Here is a 22,683-nt window from a genome sequence, read left to right as displayed (position 1 = left end):
AGTGGTACTGAGATATAAGCAGAGTGGATATATCTGTTTTTGTGTTAAACCTCGCTCCCAGCACAACTTGAACTTGTTGAAATTCAGCTGATTCATCTCATTTACAGCGTCTGGGAGATGCTAGAAGACAAGAAGTTTCCTTTTAAGAGTTGTGAGTTTATTTATATTACTGTGGTGTTTGGAGTTCCAGTCACAGACCTTCTGTTCTAAGACGCTTCAAAGAGAGACCAAAAAAGAACTTCAGAAAGTTTAAAGTTTTTTGTCAGAAGACAGGAGAGTGTACAGACTGCAGTGCACAAGAGGCCCCATGAAGGAACTCCAGCCAGCATGAGCTCTGCAGCTTCACAGCTGTGAAGCATTTTAATGAAAGCTTTAATGAAATGGACACAGATACCCTGTGCTTAGAGAGTGGCTTTTGTTTCTTTGCAACTTAAACCAGACTCCTTCCTTGGAAATGAGGTAGATTTAAAAAAATCTGTTAATTTTGGGGGTATCAGTTCAAAAGGAAAGGTCATTTCTTATGGTTGTACTTAAAATTTCTCTATTAAAGAGAAAGTGTTTCTATTGCATTATGCTTTATCAGATCTCTATTTTACGTGATTACAAATGCTGGGCACAGTCCTGAATATCACCAAGGTACTGTTGTGATATTTTTCCTGGTTTAACAGCCCAAACCTGCTGCTGGAGTGTAACCCAGAGGTGGGGGAGGCTCAGCCCTGCAGCAGCCTCAGCTCCCTGCTCGCACAGCCCTGGGAGGAACTCCAGGAATTTGCCTGCTCCAGGTGAAGCCCTGCTCCCCCTGCCATCAGAAATAAATTGCCAGACCCCACAGGACACTTGTTACACCTCATTGAGAAAACAGAGCTCTCCATTCTCCGCTAGTTCACACTGCTTTGAACTTTAAAAAAGATGTAAGCAAGTCCATCCCGGTGATGAACGGCCTCGTGCCTGGCTTTATGATGAGTGAATTATTGGAGGAGAACAAAGTGGTGGGAGGATTCCCAGCAGACCTTGTCCAAACGACTGCCCTTCAGTTTTCCTGTGGTGTTGAGCTATTTGCTGTGGGTGAGAACAGCCCCTTCTAATTAAAAATTATGAGTAGAAGCACTGCTATTATTTCAGAATATGGGAAGTGTTTTGGGGTGTTTTTTTGTTGTTTTTTTTTTTTCTTCATGAAGCCAAGATCTCCTTTAAATTGAAGGGATTGTATAACGATTTGCAAAAATATTTCAGAATTCATTGAGAATATATTGCCCAGGTCTTGTGGAAAGGTCAATGAACATAAAACACATTAATGCCTCCTGTGTTTATTTGGCTTTCTGTGTTAGGATTAGTCCCATTAGTTCTGATGAGGTAAAGTGGGAAAGCATGAGGAGAATTGGTGTCTCAGCTGGAATCAAGTGAGTTTATGAGTGTTTGTAGTCTCAGCAATGGGATTTGACTTTCAGTTTTACTGTGCCTTATTTATACTGTCCCATCTGTAAAAGGAAAGCCAAGACAGAGAGGGAGCCTTTGCCTGTCTGTGGTACAGCTGCTGTGAGCTCCCAGTGCTCCCTGGTGCTGTCCTGGGCCCTGAGTTTGAGTTGCCTGTTGGCAATGTTTGTGGTGAGTTACAGACTTTCATAATTCTCACCAGAAGGAAGAAAAAAAGGATCTTTAAGTTCACAGCAGCCAATTCTGTCGTTCTTTCCCCCTTTCACTTAATGCTGCAAGATAAAAGTCTGCTTTAACAGCAGCATTAGCATACTCCTCCACGCTCTGTTATCTCATACATAATCAATCCACTTAGGCACCAATAGCAGAAATGAAAAAGCAAAAGCTTTAACTTCAGTGAATGCCAGCCCCAGCTGTAATCACATCAAGGCAGTGATTTGTGCCAATAATGGTATTCCCCACCTTGCCCAGAGCAAGCTCTCTTCACTTGGAATCATGTTCTCCCTGCTACACCAGCAGTAATTGAGTGTCCAAATGTTTTGTCAGCAGAGCAGCTGCAAAGAGACCTATTGCAAAGGGCTGTGAGTGCTTCCCCTTCTGATGGAACTTCACCAGCAATCAGAAAAATGAACCCAAAGCAAGGAGCACAGAACTAAACACCTCTGGACATGCAGCTGCTGTGCCACAGGGACAAAAGGAGGCCTGGGGGACCTTGTGCCTCTTGGCAGGACATCACTGGGAGGACACAACTGTTTGGGGACACCAGCCAACATTATGACATTTCCCTTTACTGGGAGCATCTGCTCTCGAGGTGGTACCCAGCCTGCATGTGTTGTTCTCTGTGTGCCTTGGAGTGGCTCAGCAGATTCATGGGACCTGAGCCAAGTTTTTCAAAGTTTAAATCAGATAAGTTAAGAGTCCAAGGCTAAAATGTTGACATCAATTTGTCACGCAACACCTTTGATATTATTATGCTTGCTGGAGTGTGGAATGGTAGTGGGAGAAAAGGCCTCTGCATATTTTCATTGTTATTGGAGTTAAGCTGAACAGAGAGGGTCCAAAATGCGTTTTTGGGGGGATTATTTCTAAGAAGAAAAGACTGAAATGAACTAAATTGGTAGCTGTTTACAGCTTTCCATGTTAGTATGGTCATTTTGGTGCCTAAGAAAATGGTGATGTTATTTATTCACAGCATTTGTCTTCAAGTATTCATGTTTTTTGATGAGCTATCCCAATGGGGAACTAATGCTCTTATGAGGAGCAATTTAAAACCTCAAGAATAACTAAAAGTCGAGCCCCAGAGTACAGATGTGTTGCTACACTTTAGTGGGAATAGGAAATAGCTCTGAGGATCTTTATTGTGATCTAGCTGGAAGCAAGCCACTGACTTGTGTCCTGGGTAATTGAACCTGCCAGTCACAGCATCCAAACCAGGGTGCCTGACCCAAATGCAGCTTCTCTGGTCTCAGTGGGGTAGAAAAGGTTCTGTATTCTGAGGAGTTTTTGAGCTAATGAAGCCCTTACATAAGCATTTTGGTTTGCAGCTCTTCTTTTGTGAGGAAAATGCATTTCTCAAAAGTTACAGCACAGCATCAATGCTCCAAGATGTGTTGGGGATGAAAAGATGATGTCTGTGGTTCCAGGTGCAGGAGCTCTTTGCTGTCTATCAAGAAGCTGGGAAAAGGGGGGGAACAGAAGCACGGTGACAGCACCCTGCTATTCATTCATTCTGTGTTCTTGTGAGACTGTCTCCAAGGGGGAGGGAACTGCAGGAGGGCCAAAGGACTGGTTTGTTACTGCCCTCCTGGCACTGACATCAGTTGCTGTCTTTTTCCAGCATGAAAGGGAAGCATTGCATTCATTGTTATTTTTCCATCTAAAAAGTGTGCTACACTTACCAAGAGAATAATTCAAGTGTCTGGATACACTCCCTGCATCTTGCAGAGTGAGACCACTCTGCAAACAAAGCAGGCAGATCTCTCCTGCTTGAGGTGCAAGATGAAACCACTCCCAGGGCTTGTATTGGTGTGAAAATTTGGATAAGAACTAATAGCTACTGCTAATTCTTGATAGTTTCTCAACAATGTACTGTGGAGAGAGCCACGGAGCACGAGGCATTTTCCACAGAGCAGAGTTGAGCCTGTGTCTTATTGCTGATGCTGCCATACCTGCTCTGTGTCCAATTGATTCCTGGCACCTCAGAGTCCCTGTAATGCTCCTGTTTGTCCTGGCACGGGAGTCGCTTGGTGTTGCTTATCTCACTTGGATGAGTGTCCTGAGCCATAGCAGCAAACAATCCTCTGTGGCATTAACGTGTCTGCCTTGGCCTCGTTTGCAGGTCGAGCTGCTAATTGCAGAGGAGTCCTTCAGGGCTGGTTTGATTTCAGTTGTACTCACCCCAGCCCTTCTTACTTTTTCAAGGCAAACAAAGAACAAGGGCTGGTAATATTTTACATTTATCCTTTACACTTGTTTACCTAAATGGCATTAGGGAAGTGCTTTATCTGATGTTCTCCTTCTGGTAGAGCAGCTTCCATGTGTGCTTTTGGCAGGCAAAGCTGCTCCAGCTATCAGGGAAACTGCAGGTGCTATCAGAGAATGTTTTTATCCAAGAGTTGATTGATATCCAGGGGATAATGCAGAGATCCTTCCCTGTGCACCATGTGGTTGTGGCTCTGATGGAGAGAACACTGCCAGGGATGAGAGGCTGAAGGGAGAGGGTTCTGTGTTTATTGTACACCCTTATCCTCATTTCAGCATTCAGCAGGGCTACAGAGGGGGCACTGGCCTAAAGAAAATCTTCAGAATATTCATTAAATTGTGAGATAGGTGTTCTCTCCAGCTTGCATCTCCCTATGACTTAGCTTTTCCAAGTATCTCCTCCTTGGTGCTTGTTGTATAGAAAATGAACGATATTTTTGTGCAGCAATAAAAGTGTAGGACTGAACAACAACATTGGCAAATAGCACAGTGGGACATGGAATTCCTGAATAAAACCTCATGTATTATCATGGGAGTGGAAATCAGGGAGGAGCTGTTTGGCTGGAACAGGCACCCATGCTGGTCTTTGTCCTTCCCAACAAAATGGATTTTGCCCAGCAGGAGCTTTGCCTGGACAGGGAGTGCAGCCTGGGCATGAGGGGAGGATGTAAAAGCTGCAGGTGCCTCTGGCTCCAGCACCCAAAGACATGATAGCTGCTCCTGTGGGTTTTAATTTAGTTTGTTAATGATTGAAAAAGGTCTCGTGGTAGCTCCAAACACTTCAAACCCTACCACTGTGAGAAATGCTGAAATTCCCCGAGCTGGGATTGAAATTGGTGCCATTGGGGGAGCACAGCTGTACTGGGTACTGCTCTCCTGGTAGAATGCAGCTTGGAAAATCATCTTTCAGGACAACCTGTGGCTGTGAGCTCAGGTTGTACCAAGCAGGCAGTGCTGGAGCAGCCCCTGTGTCTGAGCTGGGTGTGCTCAGGGCAGGGAGGAGCCCCCTCTGCCTTCCCTGCTGAGATCCTGGTCCTGGGACACCCCTGGTGCTGCTGCTTTTGACAAATGAGGAGATTTCCAGAATGATCCCACACAAGGCCAGGTTGGGCAGGGCTTGGAGCAGCCCGGGATGGGGGAAGGTGTCCCTGCACATGGCAGGGGTTGGAGCTGAAGGCTCCTTAATGTCTTTTCCAACATAAATTATTCTGGCTGCTCTTTATCAATCTGTGCCAAAGAGACACAACAAGAATTACATAATTAATGTGATGACAACAGCTCCATGGACAAGTGATTATCACCTGATCTGCCCACAACTCCTTTGCAGCACTTGTGCCCTGGGTTTTGCATAAATTTTGTAATCAGATAATAATTTGTGCTCTACAAAGCTGATTCTGATATACCTGAAGAGTCTGGCAGTTTGTGATTTCCTTCGGCATTAAACCATAGAAACAAATTGGTGTTTAATGTAGATTTTCGTTTTATTAGCTTCCTTCCACACTTCAAGAAACAAGTGTATTGACTAACATAAATCAGGAATTTGAGACCTAAAATGTGTCTGTTCTCTAGCCTTCTTTAGTCAGGGGAAAGAAATAAAAGACAATTTCTTGCAAAATAGAGCTGGTAGAAAATGAAGGAAATAAATGTGAGGATCTTCAAGTCTGTGGGAAGGGGTCACAGCATTAATGATGCTGTTCCTCCTGGAGACACTCTGGTGGTATCCCCCTCTCCTTCTGCACAGCCTCTGCTGCAGCTGCTAAATGTTGTGTGTGTTCTCCATCCCAAAGGGTTTCCAGGAGTGGAGCTTTCTGTACCAAAGATAACATCATTAATCTTTCTGATTTTTTGGGGAAAAGTTGAGCAAAAAACCTTTGTGCAACAGCCCCGGACTGGTATCATTAATCAGTGATCATTTCAAGGTATTAATTAAAGCACTGGGCTTTTTGCCTAGAAAACACACTTCAAGGCAGTTTTTTTGCACCAATAAAGTAAGTGGTTTCCATTAAAGGGCAATTAGCAGAGACACAAAAGCAGGGAAGTGCTCCCTTTGATTCATCAAACCCATAAACAAGGTGCTGCCACCAGTTCTTCAGCCTTAGATGGAAAAAAAAGGGCTTATGAATGCCTCTATTATCTGTATCATCTGTTATGGAAATCTGGAGATGCTTTTCCTGTTGGAGTTCAGATATTTGCTTGTTTTTTCCTGTATTCCAATTGCATGCAATAAGAAAAGCCCTTTGTGTTGTTTATTCAGAGTTTCTAAAAACACTTTAATGATGTGAATAGAGAGGGGATTTTAAGGAAATGCAGAGTTCACAGTCAAACAATCCCACTGAAGTCTCTTTGGTGCTATTAGAGAGGAAGTGCTGTTCATTTTAATGGTGTTCACCAAACTAACAAACCTGGCTTTCTTCTAAAGCAAGTCGTGGCAGCACTTTTTGTCAGCCAAGCCTCCAAAGGCCTTTAGAGATCCTTTGAATTCAATTATTTTCTTCTGGATTAGGAAGAACTAACACCCAATAGCTCAGAGGCTGTTTCAAACAGAATTTTATTTGGCTTCTAAGTGCTTGTCCAGTTCTCCTGGATAAAAGAGATGCTTCAGTATAAAAAAAAAAAAAAAAAAAAAAAAAAGCAGAAACTTGAGGGATGGAAAAAACCAGGGGTAAGGATGATGTTTGTGTTCTCCCACTCTCTTCCCTGCTGCTGAGGGTGCATCTCCATCCTCCATGGAAAAGCCTAGGCACAGAGGGACAGCACTGGATTGCAGAACATTTTATCCAGTCTGTTTTATCCAGGTTTCAGGCAGCTGGGCAGGTGTTCATTTGAGCCTAACGTTTCTCTGCTCCTCAGGTAACTCTCCCCTGGAGGCTGGCTCAATGTGTCATTAGGTAGACATGGAGCTGCACTCACAGCAAAAAAGCCAGGCAGCAAGGGAGGGTGGTGTGGGTTGTTTTTCACCTTTGGGAAGCCCTGTGCATAAGCTACTCCATGGTAACTTCTATTAAAAAGCAAATTAGCTGTGCTGAGAAGTGAACAGGATCCTCAGCCTGGGCTGGAGCTCAGCATTTCCTCCAAGGGGCAGGTCTGGAGCAGGGGGTGGAACTCAGACTCCTCAGCCCTGGGATTTATTTGGAGAGCTTTGGTGCACAGGAGCAGCCAAATTCCACAGGTGGCCTGGTTTTGATCTTTAATTTCTTGCCTTTCTTCTTGTACATCAGCTTCTCTGCATGTGATGGAAGTGCTTCCACCTAGGCAGGGCTGAACTGGCCAGTGCTGGCTCCCTGACACTCCTAATTAGATCTAAATTAGCATGGCTGTGATTTAGCACTCTGCTCCTCTCAGTGGCTGCCTATTGATTTACTGGATTTCATTCTGCAGCTCCTCACTCAGAGCTCTGCAGTGGGTGAGGAGCCTGGCTCTGTAACAGCACTGGGAGTCACTGCCTGGAAACCAAGCAGCGTCCAAGGGCTTCTTTTTGGCTGTTCAGGTTTTGCCTGAGTCCAAAAGGGACCAGGAAGGCCCTCGTGTGGATCTTTGGGTGGTCCCCATGGGCTGTGCTTTGGCTCATGTTGCACAGCTGTTTGCAAGTGCAAAGGCTCTGGGTTCCTTGAAACAAAGCCAGAAGAGCTTTAACTCTGAACAGGCACTGGGGCTGTGGAATTGCACTGGAAATGTGCCTTGAGAGGCTGCCTAGAACAGAGGCTGGACAGGGTTAAAGGAATAAAGCAGGGATTTATTAAAACCCTTCAAAGGATTCACCTTGGGCAGCACAAGAGCCTGGCCATGGCTACACCCAAGATGGACCCTGGGTCAGGAGTTTTCACACTTTTATCAGTTTGGGTCCATTTCCATCTTGGGTTCATTGTCCAATCCCAGCTCCAGGTTCTGCAGTCCCATCCTCCCAGATTCTCTCCTCCATTCGCTGCTGTTTGCACTTTTTGGGGCTGGAGCTGCAGCGTGTCCTTGGTTGTGGGGCTGGAAAAGGATTGTTCTGTGTGCCTGAGCTGGGAGGAGAACTTGGAACACTTGATCTGGAGTTCAGGGTTATATCCTAATGCAGTGCAGAATCTAGAAAATATGAAAGCTAAAACTTAAGGCATCAGAAACAGCAAATAACATGAATGCACTGTCCCAGCAGCTGGTGCTCTGTGGATGCAGCCCCTGAGAACACCCAGAACCCTTTTTCCTGGGAGGATGTGACAGAGCAATGAGTGTCCCTCGAGGCGATGGGGACAGTAGCTTGGGATGTGAGAGTGAATTGAACATAGTTTAGTTGTGAGCTTGGCAGTGCTGGTTAATGCTGGGCTCAACCTCACAGGTCTTGCTGAACCCAGATGATTCTGTGATTCACTGTTTGTGCTTTGTGCCATGGGTCCAAAGCAGGCTCAAATCCTTTATTTGGTGGCATGGGTGTCATTCTGCATGATGGTAACACCCCACAGCAAGTCACAGGTCTGGCTTCGAGCCCTGCTAGCACAGGAGCAGCCCCTCACACCTCTCTGCAGCCCTCAGCGAGCTGCAGCAATACCCAAGGTCCATGGTACACATTCTTAAGGTTCATTTTTTAACAAGATTTACTTCCCACAAAACGAACCTGGCTATTTCTCATTATTGGGAAATGACTGCTGTGTTCGGGATGGATCATCTCGGCTGTTATCTGACAGGTGCCAATCATTTATTTGTCCTTGTTCACGTGGAGTAGAGAGGGAGCCAGGGCAGTGATTTGTCTCTTTCAGAAGAGGAAACATCTGCCTGAACCTCATTTCCCTCAGACACAGGGGCTGCTGGTGCTGATCATCCCCAGGGCTGGGGGAGCCTTTGGGTCCCTCTTCCCCAAACTCGTGCACACAAAGCAATCTTCATCCCTCACCTGTTTTACCCAATTTTGCATGTTCAGATCTCAGTCCCCGGAGCTGAGGGAAGGAAGGGCAGGTTACAGGTGTGACAAAGCTGCTGGGACTCTGAGTGATCTGAAAGATGCATTAGAATTTGAGGATTTTCCTTAATTTATCACAGTCCCCCTCATTATGTTTGCTCAGGGTAATTAAGGTTGTGATTATTCAGTCAGTCCCATGACAGATTTCTTCTTTTGCAGAATAAAATTGATGGGAGGGTTTTCTTGTCTTCAGGAAACAAAACAAAAAAAAAGGTTGGATACAGCATGTCATATTGATTCCATAATGCATGGTTTGCCTCGTAGTCATTTTTTTCCCCCTCTTGGTCTCCAGTACATGCTGCAAGGATCTGATGTCAGTAAAATTGGCTGTCTGTCACACAAGAGTTATTAGAGGGGGAAAAAAGTAATTTTCTGATAATAAGATTAAATTTTAATGGAGAAAAGAAAATGAAGTCATGGGTAACAATATAGGACTTTTTTGGGGGAAAAAAACCAGTGTTTAAAAATATTTAATAATAAATAACAATATAAATAGGTAGATAGGCTATTCTCAGAGAGAGCAAATTCACTGAAATTATACATGGCAGGAGGGAAGGGGGATTGCACAGCCAGAAACCCTCCTGAGCATCTCCCAGTGAATCGAATTTTATCTCCCATCCCCTTCCATTGACACTTACGGGAGTGCCAGAGAACTTTTATCCAGCAGGAAGCCTCGGGGCTGTTTAATGCAAGCAAACCAGACTTGTGAGTTCTGTACCGGGAGTCGGGGCTTTGACAAACATCAGCTTTATTTATAAATGGTTCTCTGGGATAAAAATGCTGGCGCCTTGCTTGGAGAAGTGTCTGAAATTGCCGGGATGTGCAGTGGGGAGCAGTGCAGAGCACAGCGTTTTCTGCAGATCCTTCTCGGATAGAGCTGCAGCACACAATGAATGGATCCTGCGGCGCTCCCCGAGAGCCCGGGCTTTGCTCCCTAATCTCTTCCTCCAGGACTATTTTCTAGATGCTTCTTCCTTACAAAATAGATTAATAAGCCCACAGCTGAGCTGCCTTTTGTGCCTCCGTCCCGTATTCAAAATACATTCGCTGACACGGGTGAGAAAATTGAAGTTAAATCATCCCTGTGCCACCGTGAAGATTACTGCTGCATTTTGGGCATTTTTAAAGCATCCCTCTTGTTCTTCCCTGCTCATCCCTGCTGGAAGGGGTGTTGGCTTTTTGTTTTTGTTTTTGTTTTTCGTTAAACTAAGGTTTTGCAATCTGTCTCAGGGCTTTAGAAAGCTGTAGATTACTTGCTGTCGGGATGTGAAGGCTGCGGCTGCAGAAGGAATTGCTTTTTTTTTTTTAGGCGAGTACAAATACTGCCCCCCTGTTCTGCTCTTTGTAGAAACTGTGTACAATAGACAGAAGCAGGGAGAGGAGCTCAGCGTGTCAGGAAGGTGACAGTGAAGGCAGCCAAAATGCAAATGGGAGGGAAGAAATGGAAGTTGAGATGCCCGAAATCACGCTGAGAGATCAAACAGAGACTGAGGCTGGCATGAGAAAGTGAAGTTTAGTCGCAGAACAAACAAACCGATTGGCAACGAGGAATTGCTTAGAAACACAAAGGAAATAATCCAGCCCCGAGCCCAGGCTCGCTGCGAGGCTGTTCAGGGCTGCTTTTTCCAGGGATGAGAGGGGAAGTTGGGAAGTGGCTGCAGCGGTGTGGAATGGTCCCTGTTGGCTGGAGCAGGAAATTATTGATGTTGTTGTGGTCCGTGGAGCTGGCAGGAATTCTTTTTCCCTGCAAGATGCATCTGTGGAAGTGGAAGGTGATGTCTGGGTGGCAGCGCTCTGTGGGGTGAATGGAGGGGCTGCTGTGCCCCGGGGTGGTGCAAATACAGAGCCTGGGTGAAATTCGGGCATCCAGGGCTCAGCTGCACTGCAGAATGCTCCTGGAGCCCGGGAGAATCCAAACACCTTCCTAATGTGTGTGTGCAGCTCCTTGGCTTGGATACGGGACTCTGCTGCTGAGCTGATTGAGATCCGACTCTGACTTTGGGATGGAAATTCCTTCTCTCTCCCCACTAACTCCCTACAAATTCCCCAATCCAGCCCCCTGGATTTGTGTGTGTGTGTGTGAGTGAGTACCACCACACAGAGAACTTTGCATTTGAGGAGTGTTTGCACATAAGAATCAGACTTTGAGTAAATGTCTTTGATCAGTCACTGATCACAGTTGTGTTTGCCTCTTTTTCTTGGGAAGGTTGAGCCTCTTCTTTGGCACTCCCCAACCTGTCCTGTCCTGCCTCCCTGGCTTCCAAAGATGTCTGTGAAACTGTAAGAAATGCAAAATGAAGTTAATCTGAGGCAAACAAAACCACAAAGTTTGGTGTTACCCACACCACGTTATCATTCACTCAGAGGAGGCTGAAGAATGATGTGGAAGTAGTTAATTTTAAAAATAATTAAAAAGTCCTGAGGGAGGAAAAAGTGAGATTAACTCCTTTCCTTTAAAGAAGGAGAGGAGCTGCATAATCATTCCTTAAATGTAGGTCCCTCTTTATACTCTTGCTTACTGTGAACTTTCTTCTGAAGGCTGTCTTTGGGCTAAAAAGAGAATCTTTGCTTCTGTGCTACTTCCTTGCACAGCTTCTGAAAGACCTTTATAGTTTCCTTGAGCACAAAATATCAGAAGTTTTTATTAAGAGAAACATTTGAGAGCATCCAGCAAGTATAGATCTTGTTTTGAAACACGTTTAAAATGATATCTTTATTATTTCTACACCTGGTAATGAAATTCCAAATGGACTGAAGCACTTCAAAGCTTGTAGTGCATCCCCCTGGATGCTGCAATTTTGCTCAGAGATGTCTCTAAATCCAGTGGCCTGCACGGTGCTTTTGGTTCTTTGGTGATGAGCTCGAGCAATATAAAAACTCTGCAGAAAACCCCTGAAGGACTTGGCTTCTGTGCAGGTCTCCAGTGCATCATCTCCTCTCGTGTCAGCCTTTAAAGGGCTCAAAATTCCTGATCATTCTTAAAGGCAGGTGTGACCTGCTTTGCTTCACTGCAATGCTCATTATTTCTGTAGCTCTGTCAGTTCTGCCAGGAATATTTACAAAGCAAATCACATCTGCTTTGGCTGCTATCAATCAATAGATGATGAGAGAGAGATCATTGCACCTATTTATGAAGAACTAATTGCAGGGCAATTAGGATTTCTTGTATTTTTTGCCTGTGCTTGTACTGTCTGCAGTTTAAAAAACATCCTCTGCCTCTTAAATTTTAACACACAGTATAAGAAGAGGCTAAGGAAAAAGCTTTGAGCAACCCATGGGGCTTCTTTCTATGTTTTGTTTTCTGTTTTGCTACGTTATATTTATGTTATCACATCCCTCCTGGGTGCTCAAGTTGTGCTGTTCCAAGGAAAATGCCATATAAATGGCTCAGGGGAGCAGAGATTGGGGTGTGACTGTCCCTGTCTCAGGGCTGGGATAGCTGAGGCATAAAGAGAAGGATGAGCTAAGCCACAGTGGGGCTCTCTGAGGGTTTCTCAGGTAATTTCTCAATGCTGCACTAAAATGAGCCCTGATTTAGGGCCTCCCACCAGCTCCATGTGCACACCTGGGCAGGTAAATTCAGCTCCTGGAGCAGAGTGGAGCTTTCCCAGCCGGGATGCTCCTCCTCAGCCTTCCAGATGTTTGTGTAGTACCAGCAGTGGGTTTGGCTTTGTGCTCAGGCAGTTCCTGGGGTGGTGCTGCCTTTTTGTGTCGTGCAGGTAGAGCAGGTGCTCGGTTCTGACCCCCGTGGGGAGCCTGACCCTAAAGCTGAGCCCAACCCCAGCTCCCTGCTGGCCTAAATCCGGCTGGGGCTCTGCGAACTGCAGAGGGACCTGGCTTTGCACCAGTCCAAAACTGCTCCTTAGCCAGGCACAGGGGGATCTGCTGGCTTAGATGAGGGGAGACCAAACGTTTTTGCAAGTGGAATTAACTCTTTGTGCTGCCAAGTGACTGAAACACCCATGAGCATGTCTCATGTCTGCATTCCCATAAAAAACATTTGATCACCAGGATTCTGGTTGCTCTCCATGGGCTTGCCTGACACTGGAGCTGTTCCTTTGATGTCAGCTGTCTCCTGATCAGTCCCAAGCTGCTTTTTTCCAGGTATTCCAGAGTTACAAGCTGGCATTCAGGCTGTACTTAGGCACCCCAATTGCATGCTGGTTTTTCCTGCCTTGTAATTGGACTGGTGTAATATCAGCAAATAAAAGCAGGAGTTGAACAACAATGAAGCTCTAACACAAAACGAGCAGAGAGGGAAGGGAACATCAGCAGACAGGAGATTTAAAAATATAAAAATGCTAAAGTGATTTGTTTCTTCCTTCCAGCTGGAGCACTGTGTAAACCCACGTTCACACATCACAGGTCTCATGGCACAACTTCTGTGTGAACAAGGCAGGAAAGCAGAAACTCAGGAACCAGGGAAAGTTGGACTTGATGGGATGTAATTTCAACTTCATGCACAAAGAGGGAAGATTTCTGTGGTTTTTTTATTTAATGCATTGACATTTTTTGTACACACACATTCTTGATTTATCCAGAAGGTAATATCATTTGCAAGTTTAATTTGTGGCTTTAAACTGAAAAAGGGTAGGTTTAGCTTGGATATTAGGAAAAAGTCTTCCCTGGGAGGGTGGGCAGGGCTGGCACAGGGTGCCCAGAGCAGCTGTGGCTGCCCCTGGATCCCTGGCAGTGCCCAAGGCCAGGCTGGACATTGGGGTTTGGGACAGTGGGAGGTGTCCCTGCCATGGCAGGGGTGGCACTGGCTGGGATTTAAGTTCCTTTCCAAATCATTCCATGACTCTGTGGAAATTCACTTGATTAATCTGCCCTGGATATCCACTTGTTTGAGAGAAAAAATTCGACAGGCTTTGAGTTTCCATCTCTACAGTTGTTCATGCTCACACAAGCATCCTTGAAAATGGATAAAAGAACCCTCAAAAGTGAATGGAAGTATTTCCTGAAAAGAAGCAGATTATGAACTGGGGTTGAGCATTTGGCAGCAGTTTTTGGCTGTTCTTTTCCTCTGTGGGATCAGTGAGAGCTGACCACCAGGCTGACACAGGGGGAGTTACCAACATGATAAAGACACCAAAATGATCATCTTGTCCCCAAAATCTGGCAGTCTAATAGGAGTGGACCTAACACCTCTTGCTTTAAGTGTGGTTGACACTGCACTGCTCATAAATTGACAATCTCAGAGCAAAGCTGCTGAGATCATATTTTTGGTGGGATTTTGATGGCCTCCCAAGAAACCTGCTCTTTCCACCATGGGAATGAATGGTGGTGCTGGCAAATTGTTCCCGTTTTTAATGGATGAGCAGACAGCTTCCCATTCAGCAATTCCTGAATTAACCTGAGCTTCTTTAGAGCCTTGAAAACAATGAGCATACACCCAAAAGGAGGAAATCTCTCTGTGTGTCCCAGATGCAGAATATTTACCTGCTCAGGCCGTGCCAACATTCAGAGGTGCTGGTTTTAGCAATCACTTCACAACATTTTATTCAAAACTCCTTTCCTATTCCTGCTGAACAAAATTTCAGCAGAACTGAAAAGGGTTGAGAGCTGAAGAGTTCTGATGAATTATCAGAGATGAAACAAGAAGAGAAAGCAGGAGAAACCCTAAACCCTTTACCTGGAGCTGCCATAGAGATTTTACAGATTATTTTACCCAAATCCTGTGTATTAGTTGTTAAAATCTCTCTGGATTAAGTTGGTTTGATGTCTTTTTGATAGAGATGATTTTCCAGAGGCAACAGAAGGTAACAAACCACTTAGAGGGGGTCTGGCATTATAATCTCTTAAATGAGATAACTGAACAGAATATTGATCCCACATTGTTACCTTATTGTGGCCTATTGAGTAGGGAGCCCTGCAAAGCTGTAATTTAGTAGGAGAATTCTCCAAACTCACTATAATTTCTTTTCTGTTCCTGATGAGCTCAATAGAAATATTTCCACCCTGGACTGTGCAGACTGGTGGTTTAAGGCCATCAGTCCTCGTTTTATTTTCGATTTCTAGATGATAAAACATAAGATTGCCAATATTTTATATATTATAATATATAAAATATATTAACTTTACAGTAGCAGTGGCAGTTTTCTCCTTTATTATGAAGTTCTGATATTTAAATTTGAGGAGGTTTCAAACATTTTCCTCCAGAAGAATTTTTCCTGTGGTGTGGTGAGTGCTGGGTTACTGTTTATACACTAAACCCACTGCATAGTTCATTCCTTAAAATGAAATTTTAAAGAATTCGGTTGATTAGTCTTGCTTTTTAATGTAATGATATTTTATAGAATAATAGATAATTTATCCCCACTGTGGCAGATTGCTGGAATGTGGCTGCTTTTAATCTTTGAAGATTGAATTCATTTTGGTTTAAAATATTTTTTCAAATCCCCCTCCCCATCCACAGAAATTCAATTTCTATTTTTGTAATCAGAGCACAATATTGATAGGTAGAACTTTTGAGAAATTAAGAAACATTTTCACTATTTTTATGTAAACCAGAATAAATTAGAAAGTGCCATGTTACTAAGCTTGATGTCCTTTGCAAAAGAAAAAAAATGAGAATTTATTACTGGTTTTCTTCTTGATATATAAAAAACTTGATTTCAAAACAAAACAAATCAAAACCAAAACAAACAAACAAAAAAACCCCCCAACATTTGTCCAGAGAAATCATGTCTGGTCTTTTCTTTCCCCAGGAGGCAGATGTTAAAATATTGTGATCACAAATGGATCTTAATCTCAAATAGACGAGAGAGAAAAAAGATAATTCATGCTTTTCTTAAAGGCTGATTTGGATAAATAAGAATTTGTTCTCTCCCTTGTAAAAATCCCTTGTAAAAATATCTCTAAACTTCTAAACAGGCCCCTAGGAAAAGTAGCAGAGATGCAATTTGAAAGTCTTTAAACAATAAATACCTTCTTTAATGATATTTTAATACATTGCAGAGAAACAAAGGAGAAACTTTTGTCTTTTGTTTCTTGATGACCTTTTATTTTTAATCTTACCTGGCACATCTAATTAGGATTTTGTCAGTTGTAAAGACAACTTCTTTAATTAGGCAAATTTAAATAGAGGAATGTAAATAGAGAAATGGAGCTGTGGATGGAATGAGTAATTTTTGAGGTGCTCTGACTAAATTCTATCTCATGGTGACTCTTCAACCCCTTTATTTGCCAACATTTCTTGTATTTCAGGGGATTTACTCCTAATTACAAAAACTTGGTGATGCTCTGAAAATTCTCAGGGCTGTGTGTGTGGGTAAGCAGGCAGCTTCCCATCCAGAAATTCCTGAATTAACTTTGAGCTCATTTACAGTCCTTAAAGAGAATTGGCTGTTGAACCAGAGGAAGGGGTTCCCTCCTTCCACCAAGACAATGCAGGAGCCATGAAAATATTAAAAACACATATGAATATTAATTAAGATGTCCTCATTTTGAGTTGATGTAGGAATAAATGCCAAACTCCAGACTTTACTGTTCCCCAACAAATCTGCTGCTTCTGGAGACTAACCTGTACTTGATAGGCACTAAACCAACCTGAACCAGAGAGGTAATAAGAATAAGAATAAGAATAAGAGTAAGAATGAGAGTAAGAATGAAAAGAATAAGAATACTGGGGAGAAATAATCTGTCCTGTTATGCAATCCTCGTTATATTAACAGAAATCTTCAGTCCTGAAGTGTCTGGGTTGGTCACACCACCTCTGCTAATTCAGAAAAAAGCAAAAATTTAGCCATGACTCCCACAAGTACTTTGGAATGAAAACTGTGTTTATGCACAAAGCTAGAATTTACCAGTTAATTTGTAATTGTTGTCCTGATTTAATTGTTAATCCTGCCCCCAGAGAACAAGCAGTTTGGTCTTTGTGGCTGAGCTCTCCAGCAGTTCCTGACTGTGTCTGTCCAGGACAGAGCAGATTGTCCCTGCAGTGAGCCCATGGCAGCATCCCCACAGTGAATGAAGTGAGCCCAAGCAGTTCCAATCTTTTGGATGATTTGGATAATTTGATAATTGGATAATTCCACCAGGATTTATCGCCCTGGTGGGATGTGTGTTATTGACTCGTGGGATGGCCTTGGGAGCCACGGGAGAGCTGGAATGAGCAAATGCTCACCTGCAAGCAGCAGGATGAGGCAAAGACAAGCCAGGAAACGGGATTTCAGCCCCTGGTCCCAGCAGGAATGTGTCACACGTTATGTGCTGTGATTCCAGAGGCTCTGGTGCTTTCCATTCTGCAATATCAGAGCAGTGATGAATGGGGATGAGCTGCACATTATTACCTGAAACTGCTTTACCTCTGCTCCTCTGTCTCTCTCTCCTCAGCTGATGTGGCCTTTTCTAATTCCTGGCTCTGTTCTTGATTCATACCCTCTAATTTTTATTTTTTTTTCCTGAGAACAGAAAAGAGTTGTTAGCCCTTGAAAGTGAGAACTGATTGCCTCCCGTTTCACGCCTCCTCCAGGCGTTCTGCACCTTTGCTCACAGCAGAACGAGGGAAGAAAACACAACAAAAATCTATTTGGAACAGCATAAGAAAAACTGTCTGCATGACCCCTGTAAGGATGGCAATGTTTCAATCTGAAATGGATTGCAGACCATAAAAATCATGGACAGGTGAACTCTGCCTGTAGGACTGAGTGATGCCTGTGCATGCAGCAGTAAATGCTGACCTCCCTACTCTATAAAGATAAGAATTTCAGCTGCATTCGCGGACAGTGAGGAATGATGTGCTCATCCCCAGATCCCTGTAATAGGGAGCACGCAGTTCACTGCGAGCCCACTGCTGGAGCTCTCAGATGCTGTGGGAGCAGCAGCCACCCTTTTACAGGTGTGAACTGCAGAGATGGGAGTCACACTTGGCGAGAAGAACTCATAAAAGGCAAATAAACCCAAGATGGGAGCTATTCACCCATTTATTCAGCTCGGGTAATTCCCAGAGCTGAAGGTAAGATCTACAGCTGGCAGGAAGTGAGAACCCTCTTGTCTTTAGTTTGCTCTCACTGTGGAGTTACCAAGGAAATTTAACTCTTACCTGGGCTAAGAACCGAAAACCAGGAGCTTGGTTGTTATGTAGCCTCATCTAAAAAAAATCCCAAACAAATAGATTTGATTTGGTCTAAATTAAGGGGGCTTTTTTGAGAGGAAATTTGGCTAAATGACAGCCAGGGTGTTCCACAAGGAGCTGAGCTCAGCAATCTCCTGGGAGAGCAAATATGTACCATGGTATTCATCCTTTCTGTCAGCAATTGAGGTAGGTGACTGGCATCACAGTGCTCTCCTCACCAGTAATAAAGGTCTTGTAAAATAGGTGCAGAATATTTAGAGAAAATGAAGATTTGTTGAGAGCCTGCTAAATTAACAAATATTCATAATTTGTTTTTCCCACTGCCACTGGTGTTCCATCGGCTGGTTATAAATATCCAGGTAATAATAATTTCCTGCATCTGAGGAGGGAGTAATTATCAGCCTGAAGGCAGCTGGCAGGACTCAGAATAATGGGAGCTGGCTCCTAGGCCAGGATAGGCAGCATGGAAGGGATTGTTCCTGCAGAGCAGGGCTGGGATTGCAGAGGGAATGAAATCCCAGTGGGATGCACATGCTTGTGCCACGGGTCTCCCAAATATTTGTGAGCTACTCCTAGAGGTGGGAATCACCCCAGTGTGTGTGTTTAGCAATAAGATTATCCATCCACTATTAATCTTGCTATTTTGGGGTGTTAATACACTAAGAGAATCTTTCCAGCTAACTGAAAAATACCAAGTAAGTTCTAGGCAAGGAGCAAATTGTGGGTGTTCCATAGCTCTGACATTTTCCCTGGTCTCTGGCATTTTGTCCATTTCTATATATCATCACCATGACTACAGTGGGAATGTCTAAGAGAACTCCAGGATAAATCTGACAGCACCTCCTTAGAAGTACTTAAAATCATGTAATTAAGTTAGAAAATGCAGCTGATTGAGGAGGTTAGAGCTGCCTCGCAGAAGATTACAGCACATTTCATGATTAACAATCAGAACATTCTTTTCCAAACCTCTGCCTAATTTAGCAGAGAGGGTTTCAGCAGAGGCTCTGCTCTTAATGCTGCAAGGAGGGAGGGAGAAGGGTAATTTCCCAGCATTTTCACTGCTTTCCTGGTGTTTACTCCAGTGTCAGTCTTCGTTCTAATTTTGCTGCCTGGGTTAACTGGCTTAACAGAAGTAGTGAAAAGGCAAAAAGGTCAACGTTGCTGATCACAGCAGTGTAATTCCCTTCAGTCTTTTGGCAGTTGATAATTAGGATGGAGGAATAGGATAAAAACAAATCATTTTAGTGACAGAAACTTTGCACCCATCAGTTATTGTGCCAAAATTAATCTTTTCTCTAAAATTACAGGTTGGTTTCAGAGATAAAATTATATTTATTTGCTGGCAAAGACATTTCTGTGGAACTCTGTAGGTAAACTGATGGAGAAGAAAAAGAGTGGTTCATGTATGGAATATAAGGGTGTTATTTAGAGTTTTAAGTAGAAAAAGTTGTTTTGGTATTAAAAAAATCATAGAATGGATAGGGTTGGAAGGGACCTTAGAGATCAGAATGGATCAAAGATAAGAATCATTGGAGGGAGGTGACAGCAGGAAAGGGATCCTGAGAGACAAGTCCTGGGTTAAATTGTCCAGGGAGATTTCTTGTGAAATCTGCAGGCTTTGGGACTGCTCTCAGGGAGAGGACAGTGCTCTGGTACAGCAGCTCCATTTCTCTGTACTGCACACCTGCACAGACATTTACAGATGGCATCACTCGGGAAATGTGCACTTTGTAGACAAAGTGTGGCTTTTCAGAAATGTCTGATGTGACACAGTGGCAGGGGGAAGAAAGATCCTTGACCATGACTTAGCTCTGGGCCAGGTACTTTTATCCTCCTTTTGTCAGTTTTTGATGTATTATTATCCATGGAGTTCTGGCTTTGTTGTCTTAAAAAAAAAAAAAAAAAAAAAAAAAAATATATGAAAATGAATATGCAAATTGCCACCTATTTGCTTGGCAGCCTTCAAAAAACTTTGCTACTTGGCTCGTTTTGCCTTCCATGGTAACTGAGTCCATGTCAACCTCCACATTTTTCTGAGAAAGTTAAATAAGTTTTCCTCCATCACTTGGTTGAGTGCCCATGTTATGAATTACAGAAAAAGAAAATATTCCTGTTGTTTAATTCCTCTCTGTACCCCCCCAAAAATGAGGTTTTTTTGGGTGTTTTTTTTTTTTTTTTGCTAAATATATTATTTAGAAGTATATTAAAGATTGGAGAGAAACTAGAAGTGCTGCATAGAAGGTTTTAAAAGGAAATAACTTATTTTCTATCAATATTATTTCATAACATAAACATCAACAGCATGTAAGGACAGAAACCCTGAGAATCAGGAGTCAACACATGCAGCCGTAGGATTGGGATTTTTTGCACCCAGATCCTTTGAGGGAATAGGATTTTTTAAATCTTAATATTTGTGGTGAATACTGATTTCAATTGATATATTATGCAGATTTTTTTGCAATATTTTAAAGAACTTTTTTTGCTCTCTTATGGAGAGTAATAATTGGAGCAATCATGGGGAAAACCAGCGAGTTTCTCCCCCTACAATACAGTACAGCTTTAAATTTCCAAGTCCTTTAAAGATAGGTAATGCACTGTGTTTGCAACTTTATTCTCCAACTGCAAAACTCATTAAGATTTGTGGAGGGAATTAAAATTTAAAAATACATCCCTGATCCTAGAGGCCAGGTTTGAGAGTAAATACATTTGAAAAAGTCCTGTGCCTATGTCTGCATGTCCCAGGTGTGGAAAAGCTGATGATGAATCTGACTTTTTTTCTTAAAAACTCTTGGGGATGTGCCAGCACAGATATCATTATTAGCATATGTTAAACCAGAGCGAAAAATACTCTTTACACAAGAGCTGCTGCTGGAGTGATCAAATATCTCCATTGCTGCGGGTCACAATGTGCAAATTAACGGGAATATTCAAGTCTTAAATCACTGCCAGGGAATGGCAAAAGGTTTCCAGCAAGCAGGGGTTGTGTGGTGTTTTCATCCAGCAGCCTGGCTGAGTGACAGGATGATGTGCAGTCCGCAGGAATTATTGACTCAAAGGAGAAGAACATGAAGCAGACATTTAAAATTCAAGTCTGTAATTAACTTACCTCGAAATGATCTTGCAGGATTTATATTGCCAAGGGTTGTGGGGCTGAAAAGCTGAGATTTTCCTACTGAGCAGGCATGGCTCAGGTACACAGTCAGTCTGGAGGGGAAAACACTCGAGTGTTTGGAATTCATGATGCTTGTAATAAAAGAAAGGAGAAGGAGCTGCGAAACGGGGCATGTGACAGACATTATCTAACTCTGTGTGTGCTGAGAGGGGGAGAGGAATCAGCATTTATTGTCAAGTTAAAGCAACACATTGAGAATTTTGCAGAAAGTTCCTCGCTGTGAACAAGCCTGTACCTTCGAGATAAAAATAGCTAGAGCTGTGGATGTAACTCCAAATTATGTAAGCTCCTTTGATGCAAGGATTTCAGCCCCTTTCCAGGCAAAGAAGCTCGATGCTTATAAAAAGTTTTGATATTGGGTTGGTGCTATTTAGGTGCTTCTCTAACTCTGTTCCCACTTATGATAGATTCTTTAATTTCAGCATATTTATCCTTTCCCAGCCGTGCAGCCAAATGCCAGAAAATCTGAATTGTCCTGCAAGAAGGAGCTGGTTCCATGCAAGGCCAGGTTGGGTGGGCAGCATGAAGGGCATGGGGCTTGGAATTGGACAATCACTGAAATCCATCCCAACATCAAGAATTCTGTATTTCTATGAAGAGACCCTTTGCTTGCTCAAAGCATTAATGCAAATAAGAAAAAAATAATTTTAAAACATATTGTGTTCTTGCTCAGGGCATCTCCTTTCTATGAGTGTTTGCATCCCTATCTGTACCTGAGAAGTGCTGGGAGGAAATTGGCCATTCAAGAATATGTCAAAAGCTATAACTTTGTGTGGTTTTCCCCTACAATAACCCCATTTTCCTCCTGGAAAACAAATTATCTTCAAACTCTACCTTCATTTCAGACCACTGAAGATGCATGAACTTGTAATGTTTTTCCCAGTGTTGCCTTTTTAGCTGATATTATCCCAGAGTGTTGTAAAAATTTTGAGAATATATTTTCAGATCAGAAAATTGCAGCACTCCATTTCAGATGTGTTGAAATGTTGTGTTCCAGCACCAGTAAATGGCTCTTTACAGTTTTTAAACAAGATGTGAATTCTGACATATTTCTGGTACTTCTGTTTTGATTAGTCAGAATTACCCAACCAAAAAAAAAAAAAATTAAATTCTGCCAGGGAGTTTTTGGTTGTCCCGTTTTGCATTTTTTAAAAAGTGTAATTTTTCATCCATCTGGCTGCTGCTAGCCTTATCGTTTTTGTGCATTTCCTACAAGAGTGACTGATTTGAAGTATTTTTATTTTCAGCCCAGCTGCCCTGCAGTTCCTGGGTCAATTGGTGAGAAATGCCATTCCTGACCTAGAGGTGTGGCTCTCAGAAGAATTGCCTGGGGATCACAGAGGGAGGGAATGTGATTTTTAAGCTATTTTTAGGCTTCCAGATATACCTTGCTCAGTGCAAGTTAGAAGAGCCTTGAATGTGATAATTCCAGTCCTCATCATCCTTCCTCTTTTTCTTCCAGAATTTTTGGGAGGGGATGGATGGATGGATGCAGTCATTTCACACAATCCCAGAAGGTTTGGGTTGGGAGGGACCTCAAAGCCCATCCAGTGCCACCCCTGCCATGGCAGGGACACCTTC

General features: G+C 43.2%; 2 long non-coding RNA genes across 14 annotated transcripts in view; one reads left to right on the top strand and one right to left on the bottom strand.

Annotated features, from left to right (window-relative positions):
• Positions 1-22,683, top strand: part of LOC148222462 (uncharacterized) — a 118,107-nt gene that overhangs the window by 50,296 nt on the left and 45,128 nt on the right. Inside the window, exon 1 of one of the 13 annotated variants that reach the window (XR_015805973.1) lies at positions 6,547-6,577. The exons of 8 other annotated variants lie outside the window; for them this stretch is intronic. This is a non-coding gene — a long non-coding RNA (uncharacterized LOC148222462). Of the gene's footprint in view, positions 1-6,546; positions 6,578-6,727; positions 6,766-6,942; positions 7,085-9,504; positions 9,557-10,212; positions 10,624-22,683 lie in introns of those variants that run through there. 4 more of the 13 variants (XR_015805971.1, XR_015805968.1, XR_015805969.1 and 1 more) reach the window with 4 other exon arrangements.
• Positions 9,220-21,190, bottom strand: LOC148222463 (uncharacterized). Its single transcript, XR_015805976.1, has 2 exons — positions 21,037-21,190; positions 9,220-11,129 (listed from the first exon to the last, which is right to left on the bottom strand). It is a non-coding gene; the product is annotated as an uncharacterized LOC148222463 (long non-coding RNA).

Source organism: Sturnus vulgaris, chromosome 11, assembly GCF_052056855.1.
Source record: "Sturnus vulgaris isolate bStuVul1 chromosome 11, bStuVul1.hap1, whole genome shotgun sequence".
In the NCBI taxonomy this organism is placed as follows: domain Eukaryota; kingdom Metazoa; phylum Chordata; class Aves; order Passeriformes; family Sturnidae; genus Sturnus; species Sturnus vulgaris.
The sequence above is the reverse complement of the archived record's forward strand: the minus strand, read 5'-3'. Positions and strand labels throughout refer to the sequence as shown.